Source organism: Peromyscus maniculatus, chromosome 10, assembly GCF_049852395.1.
Source record: "Peromyscus maniculatus bairdii isolate BWxNUB_F1_BW_parent chromosome 10, HU_Pman_BW_mat_3.1, whole genome shotgun sequence".
NCBI lineage: Eukaryota > Metazoa > Chordata > Mammalia > Rodentia > Cricetidae > Peromyscus > Peromyscus maniculatus.
Window position 1 is genome coordinate 32,841,414 of NC_134861.1, and position 24,538 is coordinate 32,865,951.

At 38.0% G+C, this 24,538-nt stretch overlaps 1 protein-coding gene and 2 pseudogenes across 1 annotated transcript in view; 2 read left to right on the forward strand and 1 right to left on the reverse strand.

Moving 5' to 3' along the window:
• LOC102903662 (astrocytic phosphoprotein PEA-15 pseudogene) overlaps nucleotides 1-1,008 on the forward strand; it is a 29,815-nt pseudogene extending 28,807 nt beyond the window's left edge.
• Nucleotides 1-24,538, reverse strand: part of Acyp2 (acylphosphatase 2) — a 177,031-nt gene that overhangs the window by 82,287 nt on the left and 70,206 nt on the right. The window lies entirely within an intron of this gene.
• On the forward strand, nucleotides 15,307-16,167 carry LOC102928872 (succinate dehydrogenase [ubiquinone] iron-sulfur subunit, mitochondrial pseudogene; annotated as a pseudogene).

Consider the following 24,538-nt stretch of genomic DNA (forward strand, 5'->3'; position numbering starts at 1 on the left):
CTTGCCCAAATGGTAATGTTAGCCTTTTCCACATTGTAAGCAAACTCCATAAAGAGTTTCTTCAATGCCCATCATCTTCTTCAAGTAATTGGTGCTGCCAGGAACAGACATGTCTCATTGTCCAGAAAAGTCTAAGTTCTTAAAATATTTTAAATGCCATATTCTGTAGGTCTTTGAAATGTTTGAAGATTTCCTATCTATTTGAAATATATCTTTGTTTATCTAGAAAACCTAATTAATATGATTATAAGTTTAATTATTATAGATGACTATTAATCCATATATTTTAATTATATATTACAGTGCCAAATGAGCTGTATAAACATAATACCCCAAGCAAGAGTAGAAATATACATATAGTATAACAAAATTAACTTTAAATTTGTATCAAGAAAACCAAAATCCATACCAATGTAAAGTATTTTAAGATTAACAGTTGTTTTTCAGATTAAAGTAGATCCAATAATCTACCACAGTTTAGGAACTGGGGACCAGGAGTGCCCATGCCCTGAGCTCTCAGCTCTAGATGCAGCAAGGCACAGTACGGGACTCTCCTTCAGGATATGACCAAATTCATCCTTGAAGATCTGAAACAGCTCAAGTCTTTCTGCAAGAAGGATATCCCCAACAAGAAGAGTGAGGAGATCACCACATGCAGTGCTTGGCTTAACTTCCTGGAAAGCCACAGCTGGGCAAAGACAACCTTTCCTTCATTGAGCACATCTTTGAGATATCCAGCTGTCCTGACTTACTTACTATGGTGGTTGAGTACAGAACCTGTGTGCGTAGTCTGAGGAGGATGAGCTGGACACCAAGCTAACCCATATCCCCAGTGCCAAGAAGTACAAAGGCACTAACAGGCAGCCCTCTGAGAATGAAATCATCAAATTGGCTCTCCCACCTCAGCAAGGGGTAGGAAAAGGAGAAAATTTGGATCTTTATCATACCACTCCCTTTACCATCTTCAATGGGATGGCTAGTGTAACCCCTGCCCAAACTTCATCCTAACCTCCTTATTATGAGCATGTGTGTTTGTGTGCTGGAGCCCTGTCTGTCTAGCTCATCTAGTTCTTCCTCCTCATGAGGGGACTGAAGTCAAGGGAGGTGGGGGCTTAATTTCCCCACTACAGGGAGAAATAGAGGCTATTTCTATGTAAACAGAAATTGGCACACTCCCTGTCCTTCCCTTTCCTCCTCTCTTCCCTCACATCTTTAAAGGATGGAAGCACAAAGGACTTGCATTTTCCTACATTAAGGAGCTAAGATGAAGATGGGAGAGATGATTAGAACTCAAGAAAAACAGTGGTGAAGAAAGACAAAGAAACTACTTAACCTCCACCTGGAAGGTCAAAGAAGAGCCATTGTTCAGTGTTTGTACTCTATGCTGGGATGGCTAGAACCCAGTTTCCTGCTATTCCTTATGTTAAAGGCCTGTGTGCCAGGAGGCCCTCCTTTATGCCCTTGTCATAGGCCTGGGATGGGTATAAGCCAGAAATCTTAATAAGAAGATCACTAGATCTTTTCCTGGCCCCAAGGATCAAACCCCACGGAGAATCCAGCAGTTGCTGTACTGTCCCTAACTTCTGCTCTGGAGAGACTATGCTGAGACCACACACTATTGATCCTGAGGTGGAGATGCAGGGGGAGAAAGGCCCACTTTCTACCCCTCTATTCCTGAGCACAGACTGTTGGATATACTGACCTTGAGCCTTGGGAGGTTGGGAAGTGAGATCCGTAAGTTTTGACCTCAACCTGCCCACACCTACAGGGTCCCAGTACGAATATTGTAGGCAACCCTCCCATTTTACAGTTTAGAATACCCCAAGCAAGAAAGCAGTTAGTGACAGTGGTTTCCTTTGTACTGATTACCACCACAATTCAATCCAGGAAGAGACTTGATAACCTTTCTCATTTGGGTTTAGGGATGTCTCACAGCCAAATCATTAGAGCACAGTGAGTGAACCCAGCTTCCTACCTGTCCCCAAATGCTCTTCCCCATCTCGACCATGCTAACTATGTGTGTGTGTGTGTGTGTGTGTGTGTGTGTGTGTGTGTGTGTGTGTATGTGTGTGTTTTCTACATATACATATATTAAACCGGCACTGCCATGTCTGCCCTTTTTTATGGTTTTGAGCATTAACTTATTGTCTAATCCAGGACAGGAGTGGGAGGGATGCCACAGTGAAGGGAGTGGCAGAGCCACATTGTTACATAGTCCAAACAGAAAAGAAAGCATTTAAACCAACCACAGCAAACATTAAATTTACATTCTAGCTCAGAGACAATGTAGAGGAAGTTGAAGGTAGGAGCTTCTAGGATGTGGGAGCAAAGCCTTATAGGGAGGGGAGGACCAGTGTCAGTAGAGGAAAGAAGCCAGAGTGCATACAGCACCTTCAAGTCCTAGCCCAGTCTGGTCTGTCCATCCCCTCCTGCCACTGCTGCAGACCCCTGTCTTAACACACAAACCTCGAAGCCTCCAGTTTTGCCTTAAAGGTCCTTCCTTAGTCTCCCTAGTCCTGTCTGCCTTCTTTATGAAAAGACATATTTGTACAATTGGGAGAAAGGAAATAAGCATAAATCATCCTTTTGTCTGGGATGATATATGAGAGCAAGAGTGAGATGGAGCTTTCCTTATGGAAGAAATGGGAGAAAAGAGAGGGTGCTTTTAAAGCAGTTTCTCCATAAGGCAAAAACCCCTACAGACCTTAAATAAACTAACCTGCCCCGAGAGACTGACCCACCCTGTTACCCCTGAGCTGCTGTCAGGTTGTCCCCAGCCTGTGTTCTGTTTGCAGCATGCATAGCCCTGTTCTAACCCTGGAATAAAGGTCATTGACTGTAAATACAACAACAACAACAACAAAAAGCAAAGTTCCACAGATGAATCCAGCCTCAGGGCAATGGGGTTGAATAGTAACTCCCAACAATGAGCATTAACATTTCAAGAAGCTTGGAGAAACACAGTAAATATTTGTGTAATCTGTGTTCTTACTTGAAGTTAAATTTTTATTGGTGAAACTCTGGTAGGAAGGTCCTATGGTAATTAAAGAGAAGAATTTGGAAAGATGAGACATTTGGTATTTTGAAAGGAAATTCTGTGATATTCTAGTTGCTAAAGAAATGAAAGTCAGGCTTCAGTTGTTCATTTATAAAGTAATTTAAAGCAAATTTTATGTGTTTTTAAATTGTCTTATTGATGCCATTATTAAAGTAGTACATGACAAATCTTAGTATTTTATGTGATTTCTAGTTGAAGCAATTTCTGTTATTTTTAAAATTCATAAGTACATTAGGGGAAAGATCTAACGTACCTCACTTATTTAAAAGGACCTACAAAATGTATAAAGGTTGATTTTAAAAGGAAAATGAAGTTGGGTATGGTGGCATATGCTTGTAATCCTAGCACTCAGGAGGCTGAGGCAGGAGAACCACAATTTCATAGAGTCTGAACTACACAATAAGACCATGTCTCAAAAAAAAAAAAAAGAAAAAAGAAAGAAAGAAAGAGAGAAACATCCAACAAATAAATAAATAGGAAACCATTAAGTTAACATGTGTGCTGTGAAGTTTAAACATCTTCAATAAACATAACTTTAGACTGATAAGTGATAGCTAACAAAGCATACTTAGTCAAAACTGCACCAATATGTTTACAATCATAAATTATTCAGTGCAAACTTGGAGAAATGAGTTTAATTAAGAAAGATTATACTTGGTTATTAATATGAGAAAACAGACTGACAATATTTTAAATATTTGTCAGAATGATAATAGAAACAAAGAATTGCTTGGCAATGGTGAAGTTCAAGTTTCGCAGGAGTCTATTTCCAGGACTTCACTGTTTTGTAACAGAACAGTGAACAGTCTCAAGCATCTATATGGGGTATTGGGAGCATGATAACCAACTACTTTGGTAAAAACCTGTCATGAATTTCACTACTGGGTAGAAAGATCCTTGGGTATTAATTATAATGAATGAATCTGCAATATTCTTTTAGACTCTAACACAGTATCTGTATTCTATCTCTTTTTACTTTATCTCTCTTTCTAGAACTTGACAATGGTTCTGGTGATATAAGTAACTTCAGATTGCAAATGCATGGTGCCATCCAAACCTTCTATCGTGTTATCTCAACTTATCTCTTCCATCCAATACTCTTGTGTGTATACATGTGTGTTGACTTGTTTGTATGGGTGTGCATAGCATGCAGAGCCCAGGGGAGGACCTTGAATGTCATGTATTCTCTGCCTTATTCCCTTGAGAGATCTCTCACTGAACCTGGAGCTCACTGTTTTGGTTAGACTGGCTGGCCAGAGTCTGCATGAGACCCTGTCTGAAGAAAAAACATTACTACTTGATCTGACACAGTGTCTTGCAGCTACTGATGTACATATTTGTCCTAGGGTCTGCTTGTCCGTGACCTCCAGGGTTGGGGTTACAAGCATGCAAGTCCATGCCTGTCTTTTCTATGTGGGTGCTGGGGACTCTAAGTCAGACCCTCATGCTTGCCTAGCAAGTCTTTATCCCCTGTGCCATCTCCAGCCCTAACCATCTGGTTTTTCTATTCCTTCACAGTATAAGTACACTATTCTTGTTAAACTAATCTACTGCTTTAAAAGTATGTCTTCACTCTATTTATTTATATTGTCAAAAATAATCAAAAATGCCTCTGTTTAATTATTGATCCATCTTATATGGGTCTATTCAAATTCTACCTTTAAGCTAAAGATTTTCTAGTGGACTCCATCTTTAAAGCAGTTTGTCTACCTCTAATATTTGGTAACATCTGTATGTGCACATGAAATTTACCACACAACCATCTTGAGTTGTTGTCTACATGTGTCTTGTCATCTCATAGATTATAATGTCTGTTTTTATTTTGTTTATTATTTGCATTTTTTGAGATAGAGTCTTATGTAACCTAGGCTGGCCTTGAACTTGATATGTAGTTGAAATGACTTTGAACTTCCAGTCCTTTTGCCTCCTCACCTGCTGAGATTATAAGCATGGGCCACCATACTCAACTAGTCCTAAGATCTTTAAGCATAACTTTTATATCTGTGACATATATTCCAGGGTGTCCATCCAAGACTTATTTCTCTTTCTTTCTTATAAAAGGAAGGAATACCAATTCCTTTTATATGGAAAGCACCCAGCTAAAACTACTCACTTTCCAAAATTCCCCAGTAAATAGTGATGCCCATATGACCCTAAGTTCTGACTAAAGAGATGAGCAGAAATCTGTTTGTTGAGACCTTCTTTGGAAGGAAACAAAATATGAATGTTATGCCTAAAGGAAGAAGAGCCTTGTGTGATACCAAGGACAAAACTACATAAACAAGAGCTTAGGACATTGGTGAAAATGGACAGTAGACAATGAGATAATTCAAACATTGGACAATGTACTCACAATGGACAAATATGTACATCAGTAGCTGCAAGACACTGTGTTAGATCAAGTAGTAATGTTTTTTCTTCAGACAGGGTCTCATGCAGCCACAACTGGCCTCGAACTCAGTGTTTATTTAAGTAGAGGATAATCCTGAACTTATTGTCTGCTATCTCCACCTCTTGAGTGCTAGGATTACAGGCATGCACCACCATGCCCAGTTCATACATGCTGAATGTAAAATCCGAGGCTTTGTGCATGCTGGACAACTTAACTATACCTCCAACATCCAAATTGTAATTTTTATTTATTTGGGTTTTTTTTCACATGGTAAATTTAAAGGACACAAATTAAGTACTACTCTCAATAGAGAGAAAACTACTTTTAATTCAGGAGATCAAGAATAAGTTCTTTTGTGGAGGAAATACATTTCTGAAGGTCTTTAAAGAATTTGTAAGGTAGGAATTGGGGAGACAGGTTAGGAGAAAAGGTGTCTGGAAATTAGGAGACAAAGAAAGAGAAACTGAAAAAAGTAAAAACAAGGTTTGGGGTAGGAAACTGGCAGTAATATTAACAACACAAAACAAGAAAGACACTGCAAAGTTAGTTAACTAATACGCAATACTACAGCAAATAAATGATAAAAAGAATAAAAAAAACAGCAACAAAAAGAAACAGTGTATATTGGGAAAACAGATAAAGGGTCAAACTTTATCCACACTTAGTCTTAATAACCAAGCGAACAGGTGAAAACAAGACTCCTTTGAACTCATCTCACTCCAGCTGCCATTCGACTTCTTTGACACCTCGCTTATGGCACATAGATGACAACTGTGCAAGGAACAATCTCACTTTCACCCATCATCATGTGAAATCATATTTGAAATAGTCAACATAATTGACAAAGAAGACCTAGAGTGTGCTGCCAAAGCATAGAACCTGAGTCCATTAAGTTAAAACAAAATGAAAATTCAGTTTTTCTGTCTCATCGGTCACATTCCACATGCTCAGTAGACATATGTACTGGACAATGGAAAAACAACCCCTAACTACAGAAAGTTCTAGCAAACAGTCTGCCCTAGAGGAGGTCTCTTTGAAATCAGGGATAAGGCAAAATTGGCTATAGCCAATTCTTCAGTACTTTTATGGACTGGGTTTGAACCCATGCAGTGTGTTAGTTAAGAAAGGGAAACAAAGCTGAAGTAATGGAAAAGAATGGTTATTCCCTTGGAAAACCCAGAAAACAAAAATCTGTTACAAAACTGAATGACTAGGAAATAGAATATAAAACAATGAATCAAATCTATATATGTTTGCACAGCAATCTTTATAAAACAAATGGGTGGCTTTTACTGACAGCAGCAATGAAGGCGTGGACAAACCTTGAAATATGCTTAACGAGGAACACAGCAGTTATATACTACAGCTGAAACAAAGTCTTTAGGAGGCAAACCCCAAAAGGTGAACATGGATATACATGTCTACATGTATATGTGTGTATATATATGTGTATGCATATATATGTGTGTGTGTGTGTATGCCAATCTCCCTCTAAATCTTTATATTTCAAATAATCCCAAAAGTTCAAGTTATAAAATATCTTCAATTTGACTAATTATTATCAAACTTATCTGAAAAATTATCAACTTTTAGACTAGCTAAATTCTTTGAAAAAAGAAGGGTCACCGCTCAATGGGACATCAATCGAAATATATTTAAAGCACTCGACAGTTGGATATTATCAATAAAAATAACTGAAATTTAGATGTCTAGGAATAAAACCAGTATTTTATAATGGTTATTTATGACAAATTGATACATTAAATTGGCAGAGAGAATTAAGTCAGATTCTTGCCTCATAATATGGAAGAAAACAAATTCTACATTGGTTTAAACTTTCAGGGTTAAAAAAACAGAGCTAAATAATTTTAAAATATTTGTGTTGGGAAGGGATTCCCAGACATGATTCTAAAGCAAAATCATAAAAACAAAAAAGATTAGACTCACAGAAACATGTAAGTGTTCACTGTTATAAGACCAACAATAAATAAGTATGAAAAGTAATTTTATAATTTAATTTTTATTATTTGAGCATTATTAAATGAGTTTTTATTTCATCCATTAATATACTGAAATACCTTATAGCCATTAGTGATGATAACAGGAATATATGCTTACTGACATGTAAAGACATTCATGAAAAAAATTAAATCTTTTTCATAAAACATTATACACCTCTGTAGAGACCCACAGATGTTTCCTAGTGAGAACTTACTCAGGGTCCAAGAATCTGAGCTTGCTTTACCCAGCAGGACTGCATAATGGGATGACTTGACCAGAGGCGTGGTTACCAGATGTTTGGAAGGGTCTACACTTGGCTATGTGGTGTACTTTGATCTAGCAAGGGTGAGGTCTTTTGCCCTGCCCCTTGACATTGTTACAAAAAGTCCTTTTGAAGAGGCAGAAGGGGCCATTGGATTTTGATCCATGTCTTCCCGAAGCTATCCTATGTTTCTGTATGTCTCCTCTCTGCTATCTTTCTATCTAAAAGTTTCTTATCCCTCTCTCTTTCTCATAGGAACCATTTAAAAGGTGGGAGCTGGCCTCCTACACGTCTCTTTATAAATTTATATAATTTTCTGTGAAATTACAAACAAGGTAGAATGTTTGCCAAATTTTTAATTGCAGCCATCTCTAGATGGAATTCTAATGGGCTGTTTTCTTATTATTTAATCTATAGCTCCTCATTTGTCTAAAAGTAAGTATGTTTTTTTCTTGATAGTAAGTAAAAAGGATTTTTGAGCTTTTGTGATTAAGAACAGGTAAGATATTTTTGAAGAAAAAAATAAAAGTAATTGCTAGCTTCTATTAATGAATTTATTTTTATGGTCAGGTTATAAGCAATTAATTTTTTTTTTTTTTTTTACTTTTGGGGATTACTTCTGTACAGGAATACTTTCTCTCTTTTTTGTCAAAGTGAAAAGATAACTTTTCAACTGTGTTTGGGCTATGCAGCTACAAATCACACAACTGCTTTATAAAACAGAATTTGCTGTCCAGTGAGTACAGTTGATTGGTACACAGAGATCCATATCCTTGCTGTTTGATCACAGTCAATGACCTATGTAGACTAGGGAAGAAGGCCATTTTCTTTCTATTCTTCAAGTGGTTATCACTCTTGATGCCAGTGGCACAGCCTATGAAGTGATCACTTCAGTCCTAGGAAAGGACAGGTTAATTCTCAGTCATCTGTGCAGGGCAAAGCAGAACACACTGGAGATGTCAGGGTGACAGATAAACTTAAGCTATAACCAAAAGCAAAACAAAATGAAAGAAAGTCTGTATGTAATTTGATATACAATCTACAAGGACTGTTTCCTGTAATGTGAAAAGCAGTCCTTCAGTGAGGCTTCCAGACAACATGCTCTTCAGAGGCGGATTAGTCAAAGGAATTAACATTTCCAAGCGATTCTTGCATCTCCCCCAGATAATGAGTGGAGGCAAAGACCTGTATACAAGTCTTCAGCTTCAACTGGAAAACCCAAATTTGATTTTACTAAAAACAAACACTCCCCCACACACAAAATTACCATGACTAGTAACTGAAATCCATTACTTCTTCGTTTGTGTATTTCTTAATTTGCCTGTAACGAATACTGACTGTGTGCCAAGAACAATGGAGAAAATTACAGTCTATCTGGTGCATTGTTATGCCCCCACTTTTAAACTCTGTCCCCAACAATGTTGCAAATATTTATTAGGAGTGAAGAAAAAGAGGAAGAGCTGTAAGAAAAAGAGACAGGAGAAGGCTGAAGGAGAGGAACATGGACTTCTTGGTACCACGATGCAGATTTGCTCTACTTGAATTTTCAAGTGCTATTTCCTACACTGCCAGGCATAAGAATAGCTGAGTGCTGGACCAGAAGTCTGTAATCCTTGCTCTTGGAAGGCAGAGGCAGAAGGATCAGGAGTTCAAGGTGTGTGCTGCCACACCTGATTCTCACACGAGTGCTGGTCATCAGAGCTCAACTCCCACGCTCATTGCAAATACTTGATCCACAAAACTGTATCTACAAAACTCAATTCCTGTGTGTGTGTGTGCACACATGTATATGACTAAAAGCCAAAAAATTAACTTAAGCCAGGCGGTGGTGGTACATGTCTTTAATCCCAGCACTCAGGAGGCAGAGCCAGGTGGATCTCTGTGAGTTCGAGGCCAACCTGGTCTACAGAGCGAGATCCAGGACAGGCACCAAAACTATACAGAGAAACCCTGTCTCGAAAAACCAAAAAAAGAAAAAAAAATTAACTTAAAGTGAACTGTCAGAAATAAGTCATGTTTATTAAAGTGTTAGGATAAGTTCAATCTTCAGTATCACCAGCAAAAATTAGAACACATGATGTCTAAATTTTGTCATCATTTGGGAAGATAACTCTTGATCTCCTGGTCTCCCTGATCCCCCTAATCCTCCAGATACCTCTGATCCCACTGATCCTCCTGGTCTCTCTGGACCCAGTCTCCCATTCTCCCTGGCTTTCATGGGGCAGGGGGAGGGAAATCGTTTGTCAGAAGCTGAGACTGAGTCTATTCACCATAATTAGACTACTGCTCAGTGCTTGATCTGACTTTTAAGTTATGGGATATTTACAAGAGGAAACAAATTCAATAAAAATCACTCATGATAATGATTATAAACATTTTAGTCACTATTAACATTTTAGTCATACTATTTAGATTAATCATCCTTGATTCAAAGTTTAAAATAAAAAATGCACCAAACTCCAAAAATTTGAGCTTTAATATGGAAATTTCCACACCTGACCTTCTGTAATAAGTTACAGCCAACACATGGGCACTGAAATACTGTATAATATAATACTAAGTGTGTAAGGTAATATGAGCCATAAATGAATTTTATGGTTAGACTTGGGTACTTTCTCCCAAGATATCTCACTATATAATGCAAGTATTATAAAATTGGAAAAAAACTAAAGTATATATCCAAACATATGAACTATACAGTATATACTATATGTTATTCAGGTTTCCTTATTTAGGTTTCCTTGCACTGATTTACTCACATACAAAATGAAAGTGACCGTAATATATTTTATAAATGTGATGAGATTAAAGATCAAAATGATTGTAAAAAAATATATATGTAATTTTACTTAACATAAATGAATGAATGTGACCATACCTGTGGTGGTTTGAATAGGCATAGCCCCCATCAGATGGGTTTGAATGCTTGGCCCAAAGGGAGTGGCACTATTAGAAAGTGTGGCTTTGTTGGAGTGGGTACTGCCTTGTTGGAGGAAGTGTGTCACTGTGGGGGTGGACTTTGAGGTCTCAGATGCTTAAGCCCAGGTTAAGTGGCACACAGCTCTTTTCCTGCTACCTACAGATCAAGATGTAGAACTCTCAGCTACTACTTCAGAACCATGTCTGCCTGCATGCTGCCATGCTTCCTGCCATGATAATCATGGACTAACTTCTGAAACTGTAAGCCAGCCCCAATTAAATGTTTCCCTTTTGGAGTTGTCATGGTCATGGTTTCTCTTCAGAACAACAAAAATTCTAACTAAGACAATGGCATTAAAATGTCTTATAGCAGATGAGGAAGTCTATTCTTTAAGATTTTTTTATGTGTATATATGGATGACTGTGTGATATCTGCATGTGAGTGCAGGTGAATGAAGAGGCCAGAAAAGTGTATCAGATTCCTTGGAGCTGGAGTTACAGGCAACTGTGAATCATCAGGCATGGGTGCTGGGAACCCCATTTATACCACATCTGTGCTTCTGCTGTACCAGCTCTCCTGCCTCCAAAAGATGTCTATTTTATCATGCACCCCAATTTATACAGTAATCTTACTGTAAAATCTTAATCACAAAAACCTACAATTCAAATCCCAATAGTTTTCCAAGTGGTTATAATTTAAACATCATTTCATCTCTCTCAGCTACAATTGTAAAAGGAAGGAGGAAATTGGAATGTTGGTACTACTTTCTTTTGCTAATATAAATGGAATAATTAATGAAATCAATATAATTTTAAGGGTTGGGTAATTCAACATAAAAATCTTAAGATTTAAAGATAGTCCATATGTTTCAGATGACCACATGCAATTGGTGTCTACTGTACCGAGAATTTTTGCAGGCATCTGCATGCACAGCTGAGTTTATGTTCACTGACATCATGGACAAGTCAATCCTATGGTCAAGATAAACAAAGAGCGGGGAGCCCGGGGCATTTCTGTCTACACCATCGTGAATCAGTTTGTTGAAATGAAGCATAACTACAAAGAGGCAAAAAAATAATTTTTCTTGATTCCAGTGGCAGCTGTGTTTTTTTAATAATACCTTTTTAAGGAAGTTGTCAGTTAGGTTAATTTACCTTCAAATGATGACATTTTAGAGAATAACACACCTGCATGTTCTAAGACTGGCAGAAGTTTGCTGGAAAGGCCTTGGTACTCTAACTTCTGATCAAAAACTTAAATGTACAAAGATTGTATTGAATTACATGTTATGAAAACTGGCACTTATTGGCTAGTTATTATAAAAATCCAAATGCAAAAGCAGTTGAGGCACAGAAATAGACAGCTAGCAACACCTTTCCACTGAACCTAACCCCTACAGTCATCAACCACAGTGCTCTTCCTGGTAAATCAATGTTGATCTGAACTGAATTACAGTACTGAATTACGTTTGAATTATTATGGGTTTGTAGTACCATTTATATTTAATCTGTAACTTTAGTAATTGTATTCTGTTCAGATTTATAAGCATTATGTTATATGTAGTTTTATCTGCACACATAAGTAATACAATGGTAAAAATAACTTCAGTCAATACTAGAAGTCCACGGGAATTTTATTATTACTCAAGAGTGTGGGCTGTAAACTTCCAATCCTCAGCTTAGGGACCACTGTAACATGGCACACATTAGCTCCATCCAGGATTTAACAACAAATGGCACCCATTAATTCCATCCAGGATTTAACGGCTACCTGGCACACATTAGCTCCATCAGGGAGTTAAAAGAAAAAACGTACATGGGATAGAATGGTGGCTCAATAGTGAAGAGTACTTGCTGCTCCTCCAGGGATCCAAGTTTCTCAGCACCCACATTGGGTGGCTCATAGTTGCCTACAACTCCAGCTGCAGAAGAACTTCTGGCCTCACCAATCACATACACACACAGAAATAATGTTAAAAATAAATCATTTTTAAAAGGAGAGAGAAAAACAGGAAAGAAGCAATGTACCATGTTGGTTTAAATTCCATTTCTTCACTTCAAAGCAAATTTCTTTGTCCTTGCTTCTGATTTACTCCCCAATTTCAAAGTTCAATACAGCACAGGACATTGGAAGGACACAACCAGGGAAAAGACCCCCTCCTGCAGCAGTTATGATACTGGACTGCTTGAAGTTTTTCCTGTCGGTTTCTAAGGAAATAGGCCAGTGGCAACGCTTGTTACAACTGGGAAGCCAACCAAAGTATTTGTCAAATGAAGGAAACAACTAGCTCTTTCTACTCACATTACTCTAGCATAATTTAAAGAAATGCATTGGAGCTACCATTTTAACTGTTTAAGAGATGTTCTATAAGAAGTACAATGCTGTCTAGTCAAACCATAAGTCCCAGTGAATCCTAAGAATCAACAGCCCTTGAGAGACTCTTTAAATAAGGACAATTGTAAGATGGTATGAACAGCATATTAAAATTTTCCAGGGAAAAATTAACCATAAACCACTTTTATCTTCTTTCCATGTAAATTATTAACTATAGAACAACAAACACATCAGTCCAAAAATGAGTCAAAAGCCTATTGAGAATTATGTATACACTATGAAACAGTGTTACTTTGCTTGAAATACTTAAATATTACTTAAACATTTAAAATGTATTATATAAAAGTTTTAAACTTAACAGTTCACAAAAATGAAAAGATTTTGTACTTCCCCACCACAAAATACCATATTTTAAGAAAACAGTTTTTTTTTTTTTTTCAGTTGCTGGGTGGCACAAACCTAGAAGCCAGCAAACATTCCTGGCTTCATTCTTAAGAATGATTAAATACATCTGCAAAAACAAACAGTTTGAAAGCCAAGCTTGCCAAAATATTTTTTGAAGCAGCAGGAAAAATATAAAAATTCTTTTTCTCATTTCCTCAATACTCTTCTAGAGAAATCAAAGTGAAAGCTAGTAAACTTTTCTTTTATGGAGAATAGCTTCAGCGAACATATATTCATTTATACACACAATCACAGAGTGAGGTGTGAGGACACAATTTGACAAATAACTAGTAAAGCTGATTTATGGTGCAGTACATTACTCAACACCTTAGACAAGTAACAATGATCCTTCTGTTTTCCCTTTTAATGGGAATCTACACTGAGCCCCCAAAACCCGAAAATATGAAAATATCTTTTCTTCTAAAGTCTAAACATTATTTCTTATGAGGAGGCTATCTAATGAGTTAAGTCAATCACTGGGCCATTAATTCAATTTGGTCTTTAGCAGAAGAAGTCTTCAAAGCTAAGAAAGTAATTTCTGTTGTATCTTGCTATTCTGAACAAAATCTAATTTCCTGGTCAAGCATAGAACTCATATAATGCCAAATCCAGCAATTAAAAAGAAACACATACAATAAACTACCATTCTGCATTCTAAGTATCTAAAAAGCAAGCAACAATAACCTTTAAATACAAAAATATGATGAGGGCTGCCATGTAAAATGAAAATAAGAAATATAAGACAGAGAATGGCTTTTTATCAATGCCAGGATCATAACTAAGCAAATAAGACATTTGAAAAAAAGAGAATGGGAGGCGGCATGCTAGGGCTGCAGAAGAAGATGATTAAAAGGAATTTTTAAAACGTGAGTCAAATTACAGAAGACAATAATGTGGAGACAAAAACAAGGGTAAAGAGTGAGCATACCTCAAAGAACCCTAACTAGATGGTGAGGGTTAGAGGAAAGTGGCCACAGTGTTTCCCTGGGCTGAAGGCAGACACGAACCACACAAGGAACACACCCCAGGAAATGAGTGGATCTGTGTGAGGTCCTGGAACATTCTGTGCTGTCCCAACTTTTGCATTGCAGAAATCATGCAGGCCAGCTGATTAATCTTCTCTCTCTAATCTACATTGTATGTACATGAAATTGGCCAACACAGAATTGTGCAAAGAACCTGAAACCCAAGTTTCAAAGAACAAAATATCACACCATTATTGAAGAATGATGAATAAACTAATAAGAATTATGGTTCATGTTTTTTTTGTGTGTGTTTTTTTTTTTTGTTTTGTTTTGTTTCATATCCTGGTCATTCAATTTTAGAGTACCAAGGTCTAATTTGAGATCTTTTTTTTTTTTTTTTTTTTTGGTTTTTCGAGACAGGGTTTCTCTATGTAGTTTTGCGCCTTTCCTGGAAGTAGCCCAGGCTGGCCTCGAACTCACAGAGATCTGCCTGCCTCTGCCTCCCAAGTGCTGGGATTAAAGGTGTGCTAATTTGAGATCTTTATTACTGTAGTTCTGTATAGACTATTGAATCCAAGTTAGCAAAAATTCTAGCTACCAAGAGCTTTAATTTGGTCACTGCCACATTCACAACAATGCATATTAGATGCTTGTGATTGTAAATTTTGTCAACTTGGCTAGATTAAGGTACTCAATTGCTTAGTGAAAGTCTACGCTGGGTCTTGCTGTAGAAGCACTTTTGGATGTGACTAATATTTGCAAGCAGTTAATATCATAAAAAAAAACAACAAATCTACACAATGTGAAGGGAGTTCATTCAATAGGTGAAGAAATCAAAAGGAAAGACAGTTTTCTGAGACCAAGAATTCTGCCTCCAGATTGTGGCATTAAAACATGAGTGTAGGGGTGGGGCTAACGTCAGGAGCCAAGATGGCAGCTGTGGTCCGTGTCTCCATGAAGCATGGCTTCCCGGCTACCGCTCTCGTCAGGGTCAGCCTGCAGTTTCAGGCCTGCCAAGGGGCACAGACAGCTGCTGCTGCAGCTCCCCGAATGAAAAAAATTGCCATTTACCGATGGGACCCGGACAAGACTGGAGATAAACCTCAAATGCAGACTTAAGAAGTTGATCTGAATAAGTGTGGACCTGTGGTGTTGGATGCTTTAATCAAGATTAAGAATGAAATTGATTCTACTTTGACCTTCCGAAGATCATGCTGAGAAGGGATCTATGGCTCTTGTGTCATGAACATCAATGGAGGCAACACTCCGGTGTGCACTCGTAGGATTGACATGAACCTCAGCAAAGTCTCAAAAATTTACCCTCTTCCACATATGTATGTGATCAAGGATCTAGTCCCTGATCTGAGTAACTTCTACGCACAGTACAAATCCATTGAGCCCTATCTGAAGAAGAAGGATGAGTCCCAGGAGGACAAGCAGCAGTATCTGCAGTACATCGAGGACCGGGAGAAACTGGATGGATTGTATGAATGCATCCTGTGTACCTGCTGCTGCACCAGCTGCCCCAGCTACTGGTGGAATGGAGACAAGGTCCTGGGTCCGGCACTTCTCATGCGACCATCATGGCTGGATGATCGACTCCAGAGATGACTTCACAGAGGAGCGCCTGGCCAAGCTGCAGGACCCCTTCTCTGTCTACTGCTGCCACACCATCATGAACTGTACACAGACATGCCCCAAGGGTCTGAATCCAGAGAAAGCATTGCTGAAATCAAGAAGATGATGGCCACCTACAAGAAGAGGGCCCTGACTTAACCCTCTCCATGCTGGATGTGTTTGTCGGCTCCAACTTGAATCCCTTTGAGCACCGGATTCTCCAGGAAAGCAGCATGTATAATAAACATCTTATGAAAAACAACAACAACAACAACAACAACAACAACAACAACAAAAAAGCTTGAGTGTACATGGGGCACGGTGGTGCATTCCTTTAATCCCAGCACTTGGGAGGCAGAGGTAGGGGGATCTCTGTGAGTCTGAGGATAGCCTAGTCTATAAAACTAGTTTTAGGACAGACAGGGTTATACAGTGAAACCCTGTCTTCAGAGTTTTGGCTCCAAAAGCCAAAAGCCAAAAAACTTTTTTTCTTGAGTGTATAGTCTTCAGTTTTAACATACAACAATAAATTGTATCTTAACTTGCCAACTCCCACAAATATACAAGCCATTTCCTTAAACTCATTCTTCATACATATGTATATATTCATATATATATATATGTATACATTCATATATATATTCATATATATGGTGCATACAATGACAATCAGGGTCTGGGGACATGTTCAACCAGTAAATTGCTTACTGTGCGTATGCCTGAGGACCTGAGTTCCAGTCCTCAGTGTCCACTTAAATCTGTCTAGCTGGTTTAGCTAAATTGGTGAGATCTAGGTTCAGTGAGAGACCTTGTCTTAAATATATATATATGAAAGAAAGAGGGAAGAAGAAGAGAGGGAGGTGAAAAGCAATTGAGGAAGGAAGACACCTAACATCAATCTGGCCTCCATACATTCACACACACATATGCACACCACATACACTGTATATACAAAAAATAAAACAAAATTACATATTTACATCTTTCTGCACATACACATACATACACAATTATATATTAAATAGAGAAAGAAACAGACAACTACATAATATACATGTAGATATAGATATATAGACTTGTTTTATGTCTCTGGAGAACACCAATTAATATAATATATAAAATTATGACAAAAACAAAATTTATTAGACTTGGCAGAGTGTCGCATTCCTACAATCTCTGTATTTGGGAGGTAGAGACAGGGAGATCACAAATCCTAAGCCAGTCTGGGCTATATCGTAAGTTTAAGACTGCCTTGGTCTATCAGTGACATTCTATCTCAAAAGATTATTGTATTTCATCTTATACTATAAAGTAAAACTTCCAGTGCCAGGAGGGTTACATTTTGTTGAGTCATTGGCCAAAGGGACTCCTTGGAAACTCCCAAGCATAATAGGCCACTGCCAAGGCTATTGGTTACTCTACACAACCTGATAGTTAGGCCTATTGCTAAAAACAACACATATATGTCACTGAACATAGAGAGGTTGAGCTGATGCCTAACTGGAAGCTTCACTCTAGTGACTACTTTTCATGGTACTAAAAGAAACTCAGCATACTACTGAAGGAGAAAGGCGAACATCAGTCTCTCCCAGCTACAAAGCCTGAGACCTGTAACAGTGACCTTCCTGTAAGTATGCTGATGCAAGAGTGGCACAGATGTTATGGGAGTGACCAATCACTTTCTAAACTTGTGTTTAAGGCTCAGATGGAATCCATATATGACATTGCTAAAGTGATCAAGAACCTAAAACTAGATAGGACATAGAACTAGGAAGAAATATAATACTACCATCTTCTAAAGAAGGTAAAAATAAATAATTCTTGATGACATACTGCTGTATCAGTGGCTCGCTCAGTCCTCATCAGAGAAGCTTTTTGCAGTAGATGAGAACTAACACAGAGACCCACAACTGGACAATGTGCAAAGACTGAGAGACTTTGGAGCAATCAGTCCTAAATGTCTTCATCAAAGCCTTCCCTTCAAGGCTCAGGGCTCTATGTGGAGGAGGAGGCAGAGAGATTTTAAGAGTCAGAAGTAATGGGTAACTCCAAGGAAACAGTGTCTTCCAGACATACCAGGAACAATGTACAGGCCTGCACAGGTTCAAGTTAGATGGGGTTCCAGCAATAACAGGGAAAAGTAGACATGGACTCCCACCCCTAACCAAGAAGCTATCTGTGTTGGCAAAGGAAAGTTTCATTTTTTCTAATCAAGTTTCATTGGGTATATTAGCAATACCTGAGGGTAGCCCTCATTATCAGGAGTAGTCGGCCAACACAAAATAAATTCAATGGTATTTCATAGAATTTTGGACTCATTTTATTCTGTTGGGGTATTTTTGTCTTATTGGTATTTTTCTAATTTATATTGATTTCTGTTTTGTGAGGGGTGGTTTTGTTGTTCTGATTTTGTGTTTGTTTGTTTGTTTGAAAGAAAGAGAAAAAACATAAAGTTGGATGGGTAGAGAAATGGGAAGGATCTGGGAGGAATTGGGGTAGAAGAAAAACATATATGAAGAAAATTTTTAATAAGATTGCTTTTAAAATAATGTCTTTACCTCAAAAGTAAATAGATTTACAATTCGAGGAAAAATGATTACAATGAAATGTACAGTTTTTCAATCACTTAAAGAACTTATATTAAACAACATGGATAGATCCTCCTACAGTCCCTTGCACGGTTTATAGCCTTCATTGCATATATTTAGTGTTTAAAGCAGGCTGCATCCTCTGCAAGGGAACACTTACCTAAATTACATTTTGAATCAAATAATGAATTTTATTTACAATTATGAAAAATATCACAAAGATGATTAGACAGAACTAAATGAAAGTAGGACAACACACCTATGTCAAGGGAACAAAAAAGAAGGCACCAAAACCATGAAGGATTATAAATGCTAGTGAGCACTTAGTAAATATAACAGCTGTCACCTGTAAAAACTGTGGCATATGTCTGTCAAAGAAAACAAGAAGTTTATCTTGATTTGGAGGTGCCTTTTTAGTTAACCTCAAAAGAAGTATAATTTACTAATTATACATTTAACAAAGTGACAGGCACCTTAATTAAACAAAAACATAGTAACATAATTTTAGAAACAGCATAGGATTTGAGAAAAACTTAATTGGATAGAAAATAATACAAAGTGGCTTCTAAGTATGTCCAATGCCAGTAAAGAACAGATCTGCATTGCAATCCACAACATTTGCTCCAATTTATGTCATTCATTTACTCAAGAAAACTATTTACAAACAAATAAATTGCAATAATATCTTGAGCACAAGATACTAATTGTCTTTAAGGGCATGGAAGTTAATTTAACAAATTAGGAAATTTCAAGTATAAGAAGAGGCAAGCAGGTCTCCATTCTTGCCACCTCAAGAGGAAAACTTACATTAAACAGTGCAAGGAAAATTCAATAATGCAACAGCTCATGAACAACTGCCAGCTGTGATCTTTGAGTAGGAGGCATAAATTAGAAAGAAAATAAATTGCTAAAGTGATTATACACATGCATATGAAACATGCAACTCTAAAACTGACTTTTTATTTAATAAGTATATTACTCACAATTGCTATTATATATTGAACCTTAAAAAAGCCTGTATCACATGAAAAATACAAAATTAACAGCAGGAAAGTATCCTTGTTTCAATTACATGGGACACTGGTAAATCTGAAAATACTGAAAGCTCTAAGAAGGGAATTAAACTTCAGAGAAGGGAAAAAGAGGAGCAATTCTAGAAAAGGGATTTGTAAAAGAATGAAACTATTTTTGTGGCATTACTAAGAAGGTCACACCTGGACAGGTGACCCTAAATGAATTTAGAAAGAATGTGGTGAAGTTGGGTGCCCAGTATCTAACTGTGTGGAGGAGATCTGTCTGGGAAGAGAAGTCAGCTCAAGACACCTCAAGAAGGGAATGGAGGGGAGTGTGTGTTTGTGTGAGTGAGTGTGTGTATGTTAGTGTGTGAGTATGTATGTGTGTGAGTGAGTGGATATTCAAGTGTGAGTATACATGTATGAATGTGTTTGTGTATGATGAGCAGATGAGAGGAGAGACATATAAGTAGTATAAAGTACATAATAGGATATGTAAAGGTTTTGTGAGAAATGGACAATAACAGAAAACTATGGATGCCCCTGTCAAGACTCAAACATCTTCTCCCTGTTAGATGGTTTACCTATTTCTCTGTGGCTGATCTCTGCTCACTTTCTCTAGTTGTTCACCATGCCTGGGACCAAAATGGTTTTTGGTTCATGGACGCTCATGTAGTCGAAAGGTTTCTCCAGTCCCACCCAGCCCCCAGCCCCTTGAACCCAAGTAAACACACAGAGGCTTATATTACTTACAAACTATATGGCCTAATGGCTCAGGCTTCTCACTAGTTAGTTCTTATAACTTAACCCACTTCAGTTAATCTATAAGTTGCCACATGGCAATGGCTTACCAGTATTTTCACATCTTGCTTCTCCTGGCAGTAGGCTGGCGTCTCTCTCCTCTGCTTTCTTCTCCCCATATATCTGCCTGGGTTTCCCACCTGCCTCTAAGTTGCCTTGTCATAGGCCAATGCAGCTTTATTTATCAACCAATCAGAGCAACACATATTCACAGCATACAGAAGGACATCCCACAGCACTCTCACATTTTTTTTAAGACAAGGTCTCACTATATAGTCCCGGCAGGCCTGGTACCCATTATGTAGACAGGGCTGGCCTCAAAGTCACAGAGAACTGCCTGCTTCTGCCTCCTGAGTGCTGAGAATAAAGCCATGTCTTGATAGTCTTACAGTTTTTTGATACAAGGTCTTATTTGTATTTTATTTGTCCTGGAGCTCACTGTGTAGTTCAGGCTAGCTTTCCATCTTGAACTCCTGCCTTAGCCTCTTGAGTACAAGGATCAAAGATTTACACTATCATGCCCAGCTTGTTCACAAGTTTTTAGTTCTGGTTCTATAGCTTATTAGTAATAATCAGCACAGCTCTTCAGACTTTATTTACTGTACCTGTCCAAATGTTTGAATGTGGATGTTCTCTGACCTACAAAAGTAAGGAAACTTCAGAGACACACTTGGAAGTCCAAAGTCAGAAAGCCAGAGTAAACAGAACAAGCGATTTCTACCAAGAGCAAATGAAATCAATAAAACAGAAAGAATAAGAATGCTTAATGGGATGAATGCAGAAAAAAACTATTAATACAAAAATCTCAACAGAGGAAGTGAAAGGAATGGCAAGTATTGAAATCAAATCATAACACTGAGAGATGAAGTGAAAACACCACTATGTCATGAAATAAAAACTACAAAGGAGGCTAGGTGTAGTGCTATATGTCTTTAGTCTCGGCACTCTGAAAAGAAAGGCTGGAGAGTCTTTGTGAGTTCAAGGACAAGCAGGTCTACTTAGCGAGTTCTGGCCTGGTCAGAGCTACATAGTAAAAATCTCTCTCTCTCTCTCTCTCTCTCTCTCTCTCTCTCTCTCTCTCTCTCTCTCTCTCTCTCTCTCTCTCTCTCTCTCACACACACACACACACACACACACACACACAGAGTTTCAGTCACTGTTGAAAACAGACAAGGCACAGAAGACACATCCCAAACCCAAACATCAGGATGCTTAGAAAGAATGCAATGATCAAACAGCAAACTATGAAGTAAAGAAAAAAAATATGAGTGTTCAGATCAGAGGAGCTCACCAAACACCAGGCAGGTATAATGAGGAGAAAAACAAGATCAAACACATTTGACATACTGTGAATTATATAGAAGCTATAGGTGTTAAGTTAAAGACTTAAGAAAGCAGAAAAGATAATTTACATATACAATTAAAGGCATACATTTGCATTAAAACTAGCACTGTACAATACATAGATGAAACAAAGTTCATGCTAATAATGTTAAACTTAATTATGTACACTTGGAATAACATCAACAAATTAAAACAAATAAACAAAATGTCTATGGAGAGTTGACAGGAAGGCTTTAAGAAGCTCTTGTTCACTACTTTTAATGGCAGAATTTTTCCTGCCTTCTTTTTCACTGCATTATTTTTGGGGGGTGTTTTGGTTTGTTTTTCCCCCTTTATCCAGTATGATTCCAGTTAAATTTAGGGTCTCAGGAATGTTCTTCCAGTTTTTGGAACAAAATGGTCCAGAGTTTCATTTTTCACTTGAATACATGAGGCCCTGACTCACGGAAAAGACTTGAATTTGAAACTCAAGCAAAATCCCTGTGTTCTCTTCCTCTGATAGTGTAGGATTGCAAAACCATATCTTAGTTACAGGGTTTTGTTTTGTTTTTTGTTTTTTCTTTTTAGTGATCATCTTTTTATTAAATAAATGAATGTTGTAATTTAACTATTTCTTTATGATTGAACACTAATTACAATTTGTACTACTGAAAACAATGTCCTGGGAGCTGGAGTAATGATTTGTTTGGTGAAGTTCTTACTGTACAAACATGAGGATCTGAGTTTGGATGCCCAGCATCCTGTTAAAAGCTTGGCATTGCTGTACCTGTAAGTCCAACCTGAAGGTGGTGGAGACAGAAGGATTCTGGGAGCTTGTTGCCTAGTCTACCTAGACAATTGAGGAGCTCCAGGCTCAGTGAGACACTATCTCTAAAGATAGTGAAGAGTACTGAGGGAGATACCCTGTGTCTATTTCTGGCCTCCTCAAGAGCAATCATGGGCATGTACACCTATACACCACATACCATGAGTGTCCTCACAGACACAGATACACACACATACACACACACACACACACACACACACACACACACACACACACACACACACACATCCTCAGAGCTGTAAGAAAATATCAAACAGCATATGTATGTTTAAATCCACGCATATATGATTATTATAAGTTATGGTCCTTTAAAAAGTGTAGTTACAGAACAAAAGAAAAGAATTTGTATGCTCTCAAGCGTTTACATAGGTAGTCTCGCAAAATGTTCATGTCAATGTACAACACAAATGAAAATGTCTGAGGGCAGCATTTTCTCCATACACTCCAAATACCAGCTTCTCTCTCTGTTTGTCTCTCTCTCTCTGTCTGTCTCTAGCTCATGTTTGACTAAGGTAATTTCACAAGACAAAATGGACTTTAACATTAAATAGAATGATTTACTCAGCTGCATGTGTGTAGTATGCATGTGTATATGTGAATGCATGCATGCCAAGATGGGTTTGGGGGATCGAATCAGACACTGTGGCAGCACCTTTACCTGCTGAGTCCTTTTGCCTGCTTTTAGTCCAGTATTTTTAAAATTTTTTGTAGCCACAGAATTAGACAGCTTGGATTCGACCAAGAGGAACTCACTGAGAGACAGAATCTGCCAGCTCTGATTGGACCAAGAGTTCTGATAAGACCAAGAGCGGCTCCCTGAGACACAGAATTAGCCAACTTGGATTGGACCATGAGGAGCTCCCTGAGACACAGAATCCCCCAGCTCCAATTAGACCAAGAGCTAAGATTGGACCCAGGGGGGCCCCCTGAGACACAGACACAGAAAGCACAGACTGGACCAATAGCAGCTCGCAGACACAGGCACCCTTTGCACCTATTGGAGGAAGAGATGGGAAGACGCCAGTGCAAAAATACAAACAACATAAAGAGGAATATGGCATCACCAGAATGTAATGGTTCTACAACAGCAAGCCTACATATCACAATGTAGAGGAAGCAAAAGAAAGTGACCTTAAAAATAACTTTATGAAGATGATAGAGGCCTTTAAAGAGGAAATAAAAAAAAACTCTCAAAGAAATGGAGGGAAAAAACAAACAAAAATTGGAAAAAAATCAATAAATCCCTTTAAGAAAACCATGAAAACACAATTAAACATGTGGGGGAAAAAAAAAACAGTTCAAGCTGGGCGGTGGTGGCGCACGCCTTTAATCCCAGCACTTGGGAGGCAGAGCCAGGCGGATCTCTGTGAGTTTGAGGCCAGCCTGGGCTACCATGTGAGTTCCAGGAAAAGGCGCAAAGCTACACAGAGAAACCCTGTCTCGAAAAACCCAAAAAAAAAAAAAAAAAACAAAAACAAAAACAAAAAACAGTTCAAGACCTGAAAATTGAAATAGAAACAATAAAGAAGATACAAACCAAGGGAAAGCTGGAAATAGAAAATCTGAGTAAACAAACAGGAACTACAGATGTAAGCATAACCAACAGAATACAAGAGATGAAAGAAAGAATCTCTGGCACAGAGGATACAATAGAGAAAACAGATTCATCAGTGAAAGAAAAAACCAAAGCCAAAAAGTCATAACATAAAATATTCAGGAAATCTGGGACACCATGAGAAGGCCAAACTTAAGAATAATAGGGATAGAAGAAGGAGAAGGAGAATATCAACTCAAAGGCACAGATAATATATTCAACAAAGTCGTGGAAGAAAACTTCCCCAACTTAAAGAAGGAAATACCAATGAAGATAAAAGAACCTATAGAACACCTGTAGCTGGAGTTACCTCCAGTTCTGCCTGGGCCATAGCCACTCAGACTCAGATAAACACACAAACGCTTATATTATTTAAACT